The sequence below is a fragment of the Protomyctophum parallelum genome, assembly GCF_964188405.1.
Source record: "Protomyctophum parallelum genome assembly, chromosome: 7".
NCBI lineage: Eukaryota > Metazoa > Chordata > Actinopteri > Myctophiformes > Myctophidae > Protomyctophum > Protomyctophum parallelum.
In genome coordinates this window covers 12,919,525-12,936,724 of record NC_139705.1, presented here as the reverse complement: position 1 = coordinate 12,936,724, position 17,200 = coordinate 12,919,525, and the positions used below count along the sequence as shown (strand labels likewise).

Genomic DNA, 17,200 nt, shown 5'->3' with positions numbered 1-17,200 from the left:
CATTGTTATGTATTTGAGTGTAGCAACAGTGAAAACGGCACACTTATTTTACATTCCACAGACCAGAAGAGTGCTCTGGCCACGTTCAGGTGTTTAGACGGATATCTCATGTGTTTATTATAGACAGAGTAGACTCAAATATGCCTATAAATAAAGTTATACAAATTCTTTGTCATGCAATGTTAATACCGGTAACCTTATTCACACACAGTGGCAAGAGAGTTTTTATATATATTCTTTTTTAATTTCTTTGCATCATAATGACATGTTTCGGCTATCCAGCCTTCGTCAGTGTGATAGCCTTTTTATATGATGTTGACATTAGAGGAACTTTTTATATGATATTGACCTAAGAGGATAGCGCACCATTGAAGTCAGAGCGCAGTGGTTACAAGAAAAGTCAATAACCTTATTCGGAAATATTTTTATTCTCAGATATATATAACGTTTAACTGTTCAAAACGTAAACCATGCAGTATATCGTTGCTGTCTGACAGAAGCCTTGTATCTAGTGTTAAACTGTATATGTGTTGTATGCTTATATTTATGTATAATGATCTACTTGAGTTACGTACGTTTGTATATCTACTGCAGTACTGCTTTTGTAGATCACTTTAGTTTTTTTACATTTTGAAAGTGAAAGTTGTTAAGTCTTTCTTCCCCTAAGGCCTTGTTTGGGATTTTATTAAAATGTAACCAATGAAAAGTATTAACAGCAGCTTGTGACTGAATAACTACATTGGATCCTCAAAAGTAATGGTTTGGGACATACAAGGTTTCCACCCGACAGCGGCGATATACTACGTTATTTGGTTACTTAACTTAGAAGTTCCTAATCATGCTGTCGATTAACTACTTTCTATTTCCTTGGCTGATTGGATGTGTGATTGTACTGTAGTTCCCTTTTAAGATCAAGTGTATATGGCTTCCAATTATCTGGCATTCACTTTGGCACCGCACTGACGTCTCCTAGCCATCTAATGAAGGGCTACTTCATGTCCCCTGTCTTGGAGAATAAATACCACGTACTGTACTACTGTAGAAAGACCTGTTTGAACTGTCTCTGTCACAGTGATTCCAAAGTAGTTTGAATAATTTTTGGCATTGAGGGCCTGCCTTTGGAGAACCAGTCTTTTCATTGTATAAAATGACTTATACTAGTCTTTGTTCAGATTAAATGGCCCTGCATAGCCCAGAGTAGTATGTGAGTGAGTGAGTGAGTGAGTGTGCATTTAAAGAGGCCAGATTATTGTATGAGTTAACGCAGTTGGTTAACAGTAATCCCTTTTGAAAAATGTGCATAATACAGTACATGCACTGTCTTATGTGGTGACAAGCATCGTAACCAAGCATGTCTTATTGCTCAGTAGAACGTAACACATTATCAGGTGGGTCATCTTCACTGTGTGCGGATACAACATCCAGGTTAAAGCCGAGAGAACCGTACATGGTAATCTCCTCAGCGTTCATTTAACAAGCAGCAGCGTGTACAAATGTGACCAAATGGAACATTGCGTGAGCATTTGGTTACATTTGTACACGCTCAGATTTACAAATGGATACATTAACACTGAGGATTTTTACTGTGTATTATTCAGCTTACTTGCATGTCTCAATGTCATTCAGCACTATTCACTCCTCACTCTCCCCCCATCATCCCTTCATGCCAAGGCTAATTTAATCCTGGGGCTATTGATTGTGGGAGCATTCTCCGAGGCTTTCTTTCAATTTACTTCAATTTCATCATCCCAGTGCGCTTCAAGACTGCCTCCTCAAAAAGGGGAAGAAATTCTTGTTATGAAGGTCCTGATTCCAGACTGGCTGACAAGTCCCCCCTCCACTCTCCCACCTCCTTCCCCTTTATTTCTCCTTTCTCTTTTTGATGAGCTGCTCTTTCCCAGTTAAGTGGATTATTACAGTAGGGATAATTCTTGTCACTTGGCATTATTTGGATGAGGTGAATAATTGAAATTTGTGTCTGAAAGGATTTTATCTGGATGAGAGGAAAGGGACTGCTGGCAGGGGTTGGTGAGAGGAGAGAGAGCGAGAGTGTGTGTGTGTGTGTGTGTGTGTGTGTGTGTGTGTGTGTGTGTGTGTGTGTGTGTGTGTGTGTGTGTGTGAGGGCATGCGTTTGCATAACAGTTATGTGCACAAACACGCGGGCCCATGCGTGTGTGCCTCAGATGCGTGGATGTGTCAGGCTGGGGACACCAGTCATCTTAACAGGTTCTGACTCACCTCGCGCTGATCAGCAGGCCCAGGCTCCACGCACAGCGTGCATGGCCTGTCCTTAGTGGCAACAAGCCGGCCCTGCTCTGGGGGCCCACACTGCCATCTCTACCTCGACTGCCCCCGTGAGGTCAAGAGGGGCAGATTTGGACGTGCAGGAAGAGAGGAAGCGTGAGACTGCTTGTGATGTCGAATGCTCCTTGGGTTGACTGATGTACCAGCCACTGCTGTTGCCTCCAGGGCTGCTCTCTTCATCCTCTACCCTCATACATTTTATCTACCCCCACCTACCACCACTCACTGCCATCTCCATTACTCCTCCCTCTGTCTTGCTAGTGCCCTAATCTCTGTGCTCCTTTTCGTTGTCCCGTCACCGCCTCACCACCATCCTGGTACCTCCCACCAATTCACCTTAGGCCCCCCCTCCCCCAGTACCAATCGCTTTGTCTTTATCTCCTTCTCAGTGTCATTGCTCTAATGATATTTGAGGGGAAAAGATGTATTTGCACAAATGCAAACGAGGCCTGATTGGGGTAAGACAGCTGAAACTCAACATGAGGCACACAGGCTTCAAAGCTCAACTGTGTGCTAATATCAGGCCCAATAATATCACAGTGGTGAGTTTCCTGAGGCAATTTGTCCCTAATTTTAGCCCTGAACGTTCTGCCTAAGAGGCATAACCCTCTGCTGATAAATGAAACCAGATTGTCTGTGTTGCATACTGAGTGTGTGAGTGCATGTGAAGGGAGAACTGAGTGGTGCGATCGCGATGTGTCTTTCTTAGATGAGGTGTGGGTCTACAGCACCCTGCAAAATTCTAATCTGACAGGGCAGTGAGGGCACCCCTGGCATAATTAAGCCACCCTTTTTAATCTCAGTGCACTGAAATATCCAGGTGAAGAAAAAAAAGTTGCATTTGTCCAAGGGGGAAACAGTGCATCAGTGCAGGGTGCACTCTTTGTGTACCCTGTGTGTTTGTGTGTGTGTGTGTGTTTAGGGTTGGGGGGTTTTGGTGGAGCAGAGGGGCGGGAGGTAATGGGAGGGGGAAAAAGAGTCGCTGGAAGAACATCCCCGGTCTCACAGCAACTTCAAAAGCTCCCCTTCCCCAGGATATTAAGCGACTGTGATGAAAAATTTAGCGAGCGTTAAATAAGGCGCTTTGAAGTGATCTGTTTTGGCTCAGCAGTCTTCGAATTTCCGTAGCATCTCTTTCTCTGCTTTCGCCATTGCACTATGGAGAGAGGGAAAAGGTGGTGTATAAAGTGCAGGGAGGGGGGGGGGGTGGGGGAGTGTCTTGTTGGTTGAGGCCATGCCAACATTAACAGTGCAGCCAGTGGCATACAGTAGGTGCATTGGACGGGGTGCTGACTGTCTCTGCTGCTCCCCCCCCCCCCCCCCCCCTTTGCTCTTTTTCTCCTCATTTTACCTCTTACTCCCCAACGTCTGTTCTCTCACATCCCTTGAGTCCCAGGCAGACAGATGTTGCTCACATGTTGGCTTTGAAAAGAGATATTTCCCCCCCTCCTATGCGTGGGTGTAAGGCAAATGTAACACAATAGTGATAGGAAGTCAGACGGTACCACCGTGTGTGCGTGCGTGATCTCTCTTGCTTGATATTCATTTCACATACTACACTTACACTTACTACAAAAACTATTCTTTTAGTTTTTGAGGACTCCTGGTTTCAACACGCTCCAAAATAATTACCGGGGCAGAATAAGAAATGGTAGCCCGTAATGAGTCTGGTTGGTAGCTTCATTCTGTCAAGAAACTAGGCTGCCATTTAGTTAGTCAAGGGAACCTTCTGAGATTTTATTTTTTTCCTCTTTGCTCATTACTTTAATTGTAATTGTAATCCTTTATTGGAGCTGTCTGCAGTAAAGGAGAGTTATGGTTGGAGTGGGGGCACGAGCCATAGAGATATTTCATGATTATTGGAGAAGACGGTCACTAGGTGGCAGCCACTAGTTCGGCCTTGCTGTAATTACTAGGTAGGGAGTGATGGCAGAGAGAATGTGTGTGTGTGTGTGTGTGTGTGTGTGTGTGTGTGTGTGTGTGTGTGTGTGTGTGTGTGTGTGTGTGTGTGTGTGTGTGTGTGTGTGTGTGTGACTGTGTGTGTGACTGTGTGTGTGTGACTTTGAAAGGGAAAAGTCGAATCAATCTGATCCTGTCATTAACAGGTGAATAGATTCACATATGGTTTACTGTAAACCTACCTACAGTACATCACATGCTGTACAGAGCTAGAAAGGAAAGCTGTCTACAGGCATCAGCGCTTTCTTTGAATTATATATATATATATATATATATATATATATATATATATATATATTATACAGTATATATAACTGTAGATTGATACCTTTTCAATTATGTGAACATTAGGGGGGTAGACCGGCACATGGCTTTGTGATCTATTGGTTGGCTGAATGTCATCTTCCTTTTTTTCCTCACTGACCTGATAAAGCAGGCCTATAGATTAAGACTTCAACTTCTTTTAACACATTCTATTGTCAAGTGTGGGCTGCGGCCTGTTCTCTTTGGGAAACGCAGAAGCATCACTTCTGTTGTTTCTCAGTGTGTCTCTTTGTCACACGCCGTGAGCTGTGTTTGTTTCAGTAGTTAATGATACAAGAAGGTCCTTCTATTTTATTGTTGCTGTGTTGCACTTTTTCGCCTCCTCGCTCCCACCCCGACAACGCTCCTCCTTAGAGGACTCCGTATGAATTCTCACTGTCATGTCCAAGGACGAGTGGCGCAGGGTCAGCTAATTGCTTTTATGATTATGATTTCACGTCAGATTTATCGTGCGTGCTTGGAGCACATCTCCCCAGGTCCTGCCGACGTTTGCTGGCTTGGGCGGGGAAAATGAGTTTACAGCTTCCAGCTTTTGACTTCTTCTTTAAGTGCAGGTCACACTTTTTGACTCATTAGACTTGAGCGCGGAAGGGAGTGAATCAGACATGCTTTTCCTGTAAAAGGCTCTATTTTCTCTGACTGTAAGTGTTTTGGTTTTCCTCATCGTTTGGCCACAAATCAGCGTTTCTCAACTTAGCCTTCAACATGTGCTAAAACTTGGAGGGTTGAGTTACGCATGACACACACACAAGGAGTTTTGCTTTTTTATCGTTTGAACTTTTTTATGGTCCATAAATCTCTTTCGTATTCATTTCTGTTTGTAGATGAAAACATGCTTTTTTCCCCTTCTCCTCACATGCCAAAATTCCTTTTGATGTTGGTGACTTTTCTCTGATGGTTCCACCCAGCTCTTTGAAAATGATGAGCAGAGATGAGTCCAACCCAAATTTTTATTATTTTGTGGTTTCTGCCTCATGTGCTGTAGCCGGACTAGATCTGTGTTTGACAGCTCCTTTGAGGCAGTGTTGAGCCCTTTCGCAACAGTGCTTTTTAGCTTGTTCTCTAAACTTGGTAAATCATATCTTTTGCCGAAACATCCACCAGTTGCCATGGGATACAAATACTTAGCTGTCACCAGGAGGACGTGTCAATAATGCACGTATGTGTAGATAGTGTCTCATATTGCAGTCCTTGGGTGTTGATTTGTTGTAGTAGTTTTGACCTCACCCTGACCTTCCTCGGTTAACCACAGTGTGACTAGTGACAGATGCTGCCTGGGAATTTGGTTTGGATAGAGTCTTCTAATGCGCAGAAAGAATGCCTCTGCTACTTTTAAAGAAAGTTCATGTTGGAGACATGCTTGAAGTCTGTGATTATGCAGAATTCAATGAACTTTAATGAATACTTAGGACTTTATTTGCAGGGATTTTATCTCTGCAAGTACATTAATGTGAGCTGCATGGCAACCGAGCTGTAATTTCCTATTCTCCCACAATTTAGTGAACTGTCATAATATGTTTACTTAAGGAATGATAGAAATACGACACCAGTTTAATTACAGTGCAGTCATTTTACCTCAATATACTTGGGAAAGAAGCCTTATTGAGCCGAGCTTCCTTTTTACTCACTATTCCCACTTTGTAATTACTCTGGCTTGATTTATTGTCTTTTCTTTGTGTTTATGGACGTAAACTGCAGCAGCGGGTAACTGGGTCTGAGAGTGGCTTGTCTCCTCAACGAGCGAGACATGGAAATCTCCCGATGAATCTGAGATGTCTCTGCTGTCAGGACTGCTCACATCGCTCTCAGCCTCCAATGTCACTTTCAAGGCATAATTACACAAGTTGTGTTGATTAGTATGAGAAGCAATTACGCTGGCTTTCCGCCGCAAATGGGGGGATGTGATGGCTCTTGATTGACAGGAAGCATCCTGGCTTTAATAAGTAAATGACTATGGTAATTCAGGTACTGAGGTCCTTTGATTTGTCAGCATCTTTATGTGTGCGTTTGTGTACAGTATAGATATACTGTACACTGTGTGTGTGTGTGTGTATTTTATTTATTTATTTTTATATATGTATATTTTATACATTTTCCCCTCATTTCAATTTAGGCATTTAATCAGCAGGAATTTGATTGAATACCCATTCTCTCTGTCTGTCTCTCTCTGACCTCATTGCTTTGACCGGTCGCTGTCATCACTAGCAGGTGAGGCCTTAACACAGTCCATTCTCGAGAGCCTCCTGCTCAAGCCATATTCTCTTTTTGCAGAGAAAATAATCTATCAGTTGTAGAAGACATCATTTTGACATGGTTCGATAGGACCTCAATGGAAATAGGTCTCAGGACTTTCTTCTCTAAATGCTGTACTAACGTGGTTAGTACAGCTTTTCAATCAAATCAAATCAAGACATGTAGGGAAACATGAATACTGTGTTATTTTTTCTGGTTCCCATCTTGTTTTCAGGCGTGTGGAACTCAAAGAACAAAGCTATTAGTAATTGACACTTAGGGGAACATTATTTTTCTTTATATCTTGCTTCCCAGTAAGTTATTAGCTGTTAATTTGTCTGCCAGCTCCCCTGCAGCGCCAGATATTTGTTTAAATACCGGGATCCCCTCAGTGTATTTGTAACTACAGTACTCTTCTGACATTTCTGCCCTGTCTAATTATGCAATATAAAATTGCCTTTTAGGCTAGTGGCTCTTAATTAAATAATATTAGGAGTAGGACTAGCTAAGGATAAGGATAAGCACAATACCGCTTAAGAGCTATGTATGCAGAATTATCCTGCATACTGTCATGGAATTGTCTTCAAACTATTGTTCATGTAGTCATGGGCATGGACCCAATAATTCTTATCACAACATACAAATACTATATAAATATAATACAAACACTCCACTAGGATCTGTGTATTGTACATATTTTAATTAGGTACAAACATTGAAAATAAATGTGAAATTTGATTGGTCCAATCCCTTATGTCATATTACTTCGCAGCTGCTTTGTTAGCCCCAGTCAGGTCTAATCTAGTAACTCCCTGTTTGCACTGGTAACCCCCTATAGAGTCATACATGCATAAATATAATAAAATAATTTGCACTTGCACTCACTACCCGAGCTGTAATTTATATGGATTGAATGAGTGCTGCATTGTGGAAAAGCATGAGTGGACCAAATGCTCGTTTGTCACCTCTAATAAATGTTGGAATGTAAATTATGAAGTTATGCTTCAGATGTAAATGCACTTTATTTCAGTCCTTTAATGCGAACAGCCCACTCCAATACATTAAGACAAAGGGGGTTGGGGGCACGGAGGGGATTTAACTTGGAATTCTGACTGTTTTCACAATCAATAATAAACACAAAAGAGCCTAGATGGAGAACATTATAACATATCTGAAGACGGGTTCATAAATTATTGCGTGAAAGCAGGCTTGTACACCAAAAACGTAAATACATTAATGTTATTAATAATGTAGTGACTAATAGTTCTATCAAGACTGTAATAGCAGTTTAATGGAATATGACAGCAAGAATGTATTACACTTCTTACATTTAGACGGGACCTTACAGGACATTTATCAGGGATTTCTGAAACCATTTTTTTGATTATTTTGTTAAGCTAATTGCTTCTTTTCCCCCCCAATGTCTTTTCTCCTAGAGGGGTGAAAAGAAAAAAAATCTAGTAATGGATATTAATTAATACGCGTCAGTTTTCTGCGTTTGATGAAAAATAATGACGGCAAAACGCTAATGGGATTCCAGGGTTTCTCTGTGTGTGGCGCCCTGTGATTGTGGCTTTATCATGGGAATCAGGGGGTAAAAGAGATAGTGGGCTACTCACTGGGCCCTCAATGGAAGTGAAACAGTGATCATTCATCTTAAAATCTTACTAAATAGAGTACTCAAGCTAAAATGCTGTACCTTAATTAGTCATAGATGCCGGGAGTGTGATAGAGTAGTCAGTGTGCACTCACTGTGAGGCTTTCTGAGGCTATAGCTGAGCTTTGTGGAAGAAGTTTAATACAGAGCTTTTTATACTTGGTCATACGCCCTGTGTCGTGCACCGAACAATTGCCGATCTACACTGCTATGCGTTGTGAGCTTGCAGATCTTCTGTTTTTGGCACGCAACCAACTGCAAGTCAGGAATGGGCCTAGTTATTTATTCTCTGTGGTGCGATGTGTCTTTTGCCGAAAAGAACAGATTTTCCCAACCCACTTGTTTGCTTGAAAATCTGTTATTTTTGGCAAACTAAAGGAAGCTTTAGGCCTCGGTTTACCTCTTCTTGTTGGAATGACGCCTTCCTCACCTGCTCCTGAAGGAGTGTGTCCCGACAGAAAGAACCACTTGAGGCATTTCTGGCACCTGGCTGTGTTTCCTATATCTGATCTTTGTGTAATACTGTATGCCAGACAGACAATGCATGGGCTTGCTTTTTTTAAGCACACGTTCCAGGGTGTGGAAGCGTCTCGTCAAGTACTTTTTTCTTTTCGTTTACTGATTCTTCTTAAAGGTTTCTTGGCATTCATTTTCATTTATTTGCATTTTTCATTGAACTTTGAACATTCAGTGGATTTTCTGTGGCCTGGGGTTTTCTCTGCTGGCAAATTCTTATGTCATATATGGGATTTGTGGACTCTTACGTCATAGTCCACAGGAAAATCAGAGCACTTGTTTGAGCCAGAAAACCCCATACCGCAGAAATACACATCTACTGAATGTTAAAAGTTCATTCTTTTTGTTGAAAAATTACAAAAACTATTTTTTTATGTCACAATCCCTTTAAACTGCACCCCCTCCTGCACACTGAGCTGCACTGGGAAGAGAAAATAATAGGACATCTATACCCTCATTCACAGTCCACTACAGTCAGCATGGTGGGAGAAACCCTTGCCAAGTTCTTTGTGTCCGCAGGCAGTCTGCAGAAGGAGCAAGAGTAGCTTTAACAGCTATCATTAAGGTGGGGCACAAGTGTAGACCAGCAGTGAAACAGAGGCTGGCACAATAAAAAGCAGTCATTGCTCGAGCCACTGGCACAACCGGCAATTATCCAACACCTGGGCCGGCTCCCCCTTCCTGGCACGAACGCCAAGGCTGTCGTCCTCTTGTTAATGGATTGATTGACAGGAAGACTGCATTTGTTTTCCTTTTGCAGCTCTCCTGGCGTCTGTCTTTAGCCCGACCCGCTTTGATTAAACTAGCTGATGGACGGACACGGAAAGGCTTTGTATTGAACATGTACAGGAAGGGAGTATAGCGGGAGATGGTGCACCCTTACAGGTCAATCTTTACATTCTCTGAGTTAAATTGACAGCGTTCTGCAGACACAAAAGAGCAAGCCTTTCAACTTGCCGTTCAGTAAAGCCAGATTCTCCAACGTTGTTGTTGTGAGCTTGTAGATCTGCAGTTTGTACACCGGACACCTTTAAAAGGTTTTTTTAAATAGTAAAAAATGGAAAATAAGTTTAGGGATAAGGGTTAAGGGGTGGCGCAAGATATAGCCCAAAGTGTAAGTGGTCTGTAAGTCAATGGCAATATTGCCCCCCCCCCACCCCCCCCCCCCCATCCCCACCCAAATCTAAATATGACCCGCCCCATCTCTCTTTTCCTCATTTATTATTATCACTATGTGACTTGTCTCACGTCCATCCCTGGCTATTTCTAACAGATTATGTCATACATTTTATCCGTCTCCTGCCATGCATGCTGTGGAAAGTGGTTTTAGGTATCAGGGGAGAGGAGGGCAAGAAGAAAAGGAGAAGTTGAGGGGCTTTGTCGAACGCCCCTCTGTGCATTTTTGAAATGCAGAGAGTGGCATTGTCATGTGTTTTCTGTGTCAAGGTCGACAGAGAATGTCAGAACAGGTGCGCGTCTGCTGCTGAGCGGCTTGCCAACTCAGCCCCTTTGCTGTAACACGCCACCCTGTGTGACATTACAGTGGCTCGCCATGGGACGCCTGCCTGTGCTCTTCGTTCTGTTGTTGGAGGAGCCTCGCTAAGAAAGAAATAAATAAACCTGAACACGCAACTCCCGACGGCACGTGATGCTCAATGTGGGGTCCAGCGACCCCCGGGGGGGTCCTTGAGGTGGTTCCAGGGCGGTCCCCACCTAATTGATTGATAGTTACGGATGGTATTATCTATTATGTGACAAATGGACACTTGCGGGTTTGTACAGTTTGTACACTCAACAGTGAGGATTTTATAGTGCAGATTCAGGTACACATTTGTATCAGAACAAAGAGGTAGGAGCGCACATCAATAGTTGGGAGGTGCTGACTGCTGACCATGGGAGACAAACTTGAAAAATAAGTAGAGGTCGCACAGCTCGTAGTCACGATGCAAAAACGTTTCAGCACAAAATGCATTCTTCAGCGTATGGACATTTGTATCAAACGTGTCTGTCTGTGTGGCCTATTACATATCAAACTGGACGAACTTAAAGGAAAAGCGTTGAGAATCACTGTTGTAGCGTTTACATCATGCTGAACTTTGCCCTGTGGCTTTGATTGCTGCAGTCAAGAAGCATATGGACGCCATGTACTGTAGTGGCAACACACAGCATGTCGTTATGATGGCTTTGTTATTTCCTGTTCATCTTTTAATGCTTTGATAAGGTCACACAGAGTATGAAGAGTGTATGTACCGCGTATACTGTACTGTATGTACATAATATTGCTATTTCAGAGGCATATAGGCTGCGTAGTTGTTGGCACTCACAAGTGGAATAGTACAACATGGTACTAATGGATATATTGTATACTGTGTAATTTGATTTATAAACACAGCTAATTATCGACTGGAAAACCTCATATCCAAAACGGTTACTTTTCAGGATTCAAATTCAAAAGTAGCTGATGTACAGGCTCATAACATGTCGCTTTGCGCCGCCTTTCGAGCTTGTGGATCTGCTACTTTTGATGCTTTTGTGTGATGCTGTAGTGTGATCAAGTAGGACTTTAATTTACGGGGAAAAAAACCAATAAAATATGGAGATAAGATAAGAGGTTTCTACCCCGGCAGCAACGATATGATAGTTCTGATTTATTGCCTATGGCTGCAGTGAAAATAGTTGGTTGACAGCACCGTAGCATACACATACTTCACAGTGAGTGCATTGTTTTGTTAAGTATGTTGTAAAACCTGAAAAATATTGCTGAACTTGATGGGAAAAGGTGATCTAGGTACAGAAAAAGGTGACTGGTTCGTCAAGAGTTTTAATCTCCACATTTCCCTACATTCAAAACCCGGCTCATGTCACTGACTTTGGAAATTGAAATGAAAAGAAAACCTTATTTATTGCAACCGAAGGTCACGGTTAACTATGAAACACCCAACCCACTCTCTTTGAGATCGTTGAAGATACCTTGTGCGTTGGTTGAAAGCCGAGAGGTTTCTTTTATGCTGTTTAGTCTGCTGTCAGAGTGATGTCATGACATTATCCCCATATAAGGAGATCCAGATACTGTCGCTAGTGTCGTTATTCCCACCTGATGATCCAAATGATTCCCAGCTGATACCCTAATCCCTGTTATGCCCATATGGAGATTCTTTTTTGACTGATACCTGTTCATTCAAACTCTAGACGGGCCTGCCCCAAAGTTATTAGTGCAGCCGTGCCCGGCAGCCACCAAAAACTATAGTTCTCAACAGGCCCGAAAATTGAGGCCTGGGCCCTCATAAAACCCTCTACACTCAAGAGTGTAGAGGGTACCACCCTTATATCTCCATATATGGAGCTGACCTGTTCTAACATTCCATATGTTGATCTGACTTTAAACCCTGTTCCAGCGCTCGCCCAGTGCACACGACCTCGCCCTTTAGGGCAAGGTTGCTTCTCGACCTTAGTCGTCTTACTGGTTTAAGTTAGGTGTGATTAAATATAATATTGTAATAACGCTCCAAATTAGGTTTGAGAGAGTACTTCATGTGTGACCCTAAAGACATGCCCTAACGATGGAGGAAAATGAAGATGGCATTCATTAAAAAAAGATATAAAAAAGTAAAATATAATTCAGTAAATCCATATTGACTCCTGTGGATTGTGATTATTGTCAAAACTCTTCAAAAGTATTCAAAAATCACACCTGTGTGAAGTGAGGGGCGCTCTTATCATCGTACATCATCCATTCATTGTCAATGGGAATGTAATCTTTGTGTAGGACAAAAATAGCCGATTTGCTCGTCCACATATGACGTAAACTCTCCACTCATTGTCAATGCTGGGAATTTAATGTTTGTGTAAGACGGAAATCTACACTATAGCTGAATATAGCCCCTCAAAAATAGTAAAATAATTATTTTTGATTTATTTTAAGCTGTTTTGCAATAGGAGGGCTGCAGCCAGAGGCTATATGGCTATTTGAGGTTCCTTGGCATGAAAAAGTGTGTGAACCCCTGTCGTACTCGTAATCCTTGGCTTGACGTGAGACACGTCACCCTCACTCGCCAGTTGGAAGGCCAAGAAGAAAATAAAAAGGCGATATTTTTCTGTCACTTTTTCTGTCACTGATTGGAAACAGACTTTGCCTGATACCTCTGACTAAAACTGAGAGGAGGTCTACTGTCTTAAGTCACCCCCACCTCCCCACCCCCTTCTGCCGTATACACCACTGTAGATGTGTGGCCCATTGTCTTGGCAACTGTGTCTAAATGTTTCTGACAGGTCTCAGTGTGAGGCAGAGTTCCTGGCTTTAGCTGTCAGGCATTTTTTTCCATCTTCCCCATCTCCGCTTCTCCACCGTATACCACTCCTGACCAGTAGATGGCGATATTAATCTTCTTTGGTACTGCCCAGGCCTTGAAATGGCCTAGCCATTCTCACCAACATTCTCTCTCTCTCTCTCTCTCTCTCTCTCTGTCTCTGTCTGTCTCTCTCTGTCTGTGTCTCTCAGTCTGTCTGCCTCTCTCTGTCTCTGTCTGTGTCTCTGTCTGTGTGTCTCTCTCTCTCTCTTTCTCTGTGTCTGTCTGTCTGTCTGTCTGTCTGTCTGTCTGTCTGTCTGTCTGTCTGTCTGTCTGTCTGTCTGTCTGTCTGTCTGTCTGTCTGTCTGTCTGTCTGTCTGTCTGTCTGTCTGTCTGTCTGTCTGTCTGTCTGTCTGTCTGTCTGTCTGTCTGTCTGTCTGTCTGTCTGTCTGTCTGTCTGTCTGTCTGTCTGTCTGTCTGTCTGTCTGTCTGTCTGTCTGTCTGTCTGTCTGTCTGTCTGTCTGTCTGTCTCTGTTTCTCTCAGTCTGTCTGTCTGTCTGCCTCTCTCTCTCTCTCTCTCTCTCTCCCTCTCTCTGTCTCTCGATCTGTCTGTCTCTCTTTCTCTCTGTCTGTGTCTCTCAGTCTGTCTGCCTCTCTCTCTCTGCCTCTATCTCTCTCTCTCTCTCTCTCTCTCTCTCTCTCTCTCTCTCTCTCTCTCTCTCTCTCTCTCTCTCTCTCTCTCTCTCTGTGGTACTCACTCAGGAAAGAGGGGTTTTCACCCCTTGTGGAGGGGTCATGCTACCAATTCCTAACCCCCCCTTTGAAGACCATGAAATTGTTGATCCAAGACGCACGATTAGCGCATTCAGGCTATTGACTGGCGAGGGGTTGACGCGAGATTATAATGTCACCGGAATGTCACAATCTGTCTGGCTTGTCGTTGTGGGCATCCTCTCATCCTGTGTCACAGTGCACTGGAGAAGGAATCATTTGATCAATAGAAGGAACACCTCTCCCTATTGTCACTGGCCTCTCCATTGTGGCTTGATTAGACATCTTGGCAGACAGGGATGACTGCACTCCAAACTGATGCCAGCTTGCTGCGTCTTTGGCCCTGCAAGCTCTCAGTCATTTGCCTATTGCCGTGGCTTCCTGCAAGTTGCTTTTTGTGTGTGTGTCTGTGTGTCTGTGTGTCTGTTTGTGTTTGTGTTTGTGAGTGGGTGTTGCACTGAGAGGAGTGGTGTGGCTTAACATAGAGGGATAGGCTTGTCACTGTAAGTTGCTCGAGACGAAGGCGGCTCTTCTCCTGTCACCACAGCAGAACTTCTGTGGTGCGTCGTCTGGACACAAGCTCCACGTTGTTCGCTACTGGTGCCGCTTGCGTTTTGCCTCAATCAAGTAATTGGTTGTGAAAGGCCACGGGAGACTTGATGATATGAACGACACGTTACTGAGCGATGGCAGCTCCAAGAATGCCTTTGTGCTTTGCTTACATGTTGTTCAGAGTATTGCTGGTTTTGTTTTCGTTTCAGTTCCATGAAAGTACTTGGAAAGACCTAATCCATATGAATTACTTCACTGACGCTAAAAGCTCATAATTGTTGCTGCAATATTGATGTATTTCTTAAGTCTAAACTAGCCATCCTGGTTGGATTGCTTTTCCAGAATGTGCTAAACTGAGAGGCACTGTTAGGCAATAAACAATAAAAATAGTTTTCATCCTCAAATACCGTATGTCTAAAATAAGTAAGTTACTTTTTCATCCAATGTTACAGACTGTTTAAACAAACTTACTGTTTACAGTTTAACGGTAGTATCATTTTGTATGAGTTATTGTCACTTAGGCTAATGTATCCTCAAACTGTGTAAGTCTTTGTGTTAATCACTTAACCACAAAAACTTAAATTATTTCAGAAATAGCCGATCTACAAGGTCACTGTATGTTGCATTGTGACGCACTGTGAGCCTGTAAATATATATATTTTTTTGTTTTCTTCGAATTCTTGCATTTATTTATTTGTGTTTTTCTATAATAACATGCCCCTAAAATTGCGATGCCAGCGTTAAAGTGGTTGATAATAATTAGTCTGAATTCCTACACATTGTGAAGGCATTTTCAGAGCATTTCTACTGAATTGAAGTTGCATTGCGAGAGTGCCAGACGGTGTCTAGTGATGCTCATTCCCAGTACTAACGGGCACATGGAGCTGCTTGTCACCGAATGTCATCATTGACTGTAAAAGGAAAAAAAAAAAAAGCTTCGAATTACAGGAAAGAGGCACTGCATTAAAGAACAAAGGAGATCGATGGCAGTACATTAAATTTTATGCGAATGAAAAAAAAATCAACTAATTAAAATTGATTACTCCTGCTTTGTAAAAGTGTTTCTGAATTAAATTATTGTATGAAAACATTTTGACCAATCGAGGAGCCGAGGAAGTATCCATTACTGGATTGCAGCTGAGAAGGGGGCTGGAATGTTTTGTGGGTGGCTGAGTAGTTTGTTGTGCTCCACCGCTGCCTCGCCATCACCCCCCCCACCCCCTTTCCACCCCCCCTTTCCACCCCTTCCATCCCCATTCACTGCTAAAGTGCCACGGTTTAATCTCTGATGACCCTTATCTCTCAGAGCGGCCCCAGCCTCCATGGTTTGGGCCTTTTACCTGAATTAAAAGGAATTTGTGGGCTATACAAGCCAGTCTTTTTGGGTAAAGTGAGTGAAAGTGAGGTGTCACTGACAGAGGCAGCTCTCTTTAGTCATCGGGACTCACTAGGCCCCCCTTGGGGATGTCCTTATCCAAACAGTCATCTGTCTCTGTAGTTTAGCAAGGAGCAGGGCGACCCTGCGCTGGGTTTTTTTTGTTTAACTCCTGAGTGTACAATAATATGTATCAAAATGAACCCTTACTGATATATTTGTACACTCTCTGAGTTACAAATTGATAAATTAACACAGAATATTTTGCGGTGTAGACGACCACACTTCACAATTACACATGGGAGAAATGTGGCTTAAACTGTAATCTGTTTCTCTCAGGACATTAATAACAACTTGGTAGGATACTTAATTTTTGTACATTTCAGTTCATATGATTACATCACTAGGGAAGAGATTAGATGATTCAGATTCAAATAAAAAAATATCTTCATATCACACGATTACAAATGTAAACTAGAAAAGTGTGCACCCCGGAGCGCAGATCCCCACCAGGCCGGGTTGCCTACCCAGGGCTGTGTTTCAAAATGTTATAGTGACACAGTGAGGATGATTTGAAACATTTGGGGTACCAGATCTTCCTTGGACTGCTAGGAGTATCTGTGCAGAGTTTCACACCAATCTGACAAATGCTTTCATTATTTGTGGCTTGTTGTGTTAAACGGGCCCCTCCTGCAAACTTTGAAAGCCAATTATAGCCGGTGGGAATGGAATCTGATTATCTGAACGATCTGACAGATACGTCTTCCTCACACGACTATACAGACATAAGGTGTATCAATCTGGCTGAGGTTTGGACAAAGTCTGTAGAAGTAGTAGTAGCAAATATATTGTCAGGTGGAAATGGGCGTGACCTATACGGGGAGTTGCGTCATCGGGGGGTTTAGTATGACCTATGGTTCAATAGTTATTGGCCAAAAGGCGAATCGGCTGTTGTTGTGCAACCATGAGGCCAATTTGAAGAAATTAGACTGGCATTTCTTCCTATCCCACTACCAGAATCAGAATAGGGTCAACGTGGTGTGTCAGGTTGCTAGGGCTGAGCTTACCAGCACTCCACTGGCCTCCACACAGACTATTCATAAGTACTCTGCCAATATTCTAGGCTTATTATCCCGCCCTCAATGTCATCACATATTGTACAGTTAATATAAAATGCATTATTCAGGCACATTTCAGCCACCTCTTTTGCCCATTAAGACCACT

The 17,200-nt window shown here is 42.8% G+C and overlaps 1 protein-coding gene across 1 annotated transcript in view; it reads left to right on the top strand.

Annotated features, from left to right (window-relative positions):
• The window catches only part of pex14 (peroxisomal biogenesis factor 14), a 63,149-nt gene that overhangs the window by 4,882 nt on the left and 41,067 nt on the right, over positions 1-17,200 (top strand). The window lies entirely within an intron of this gene.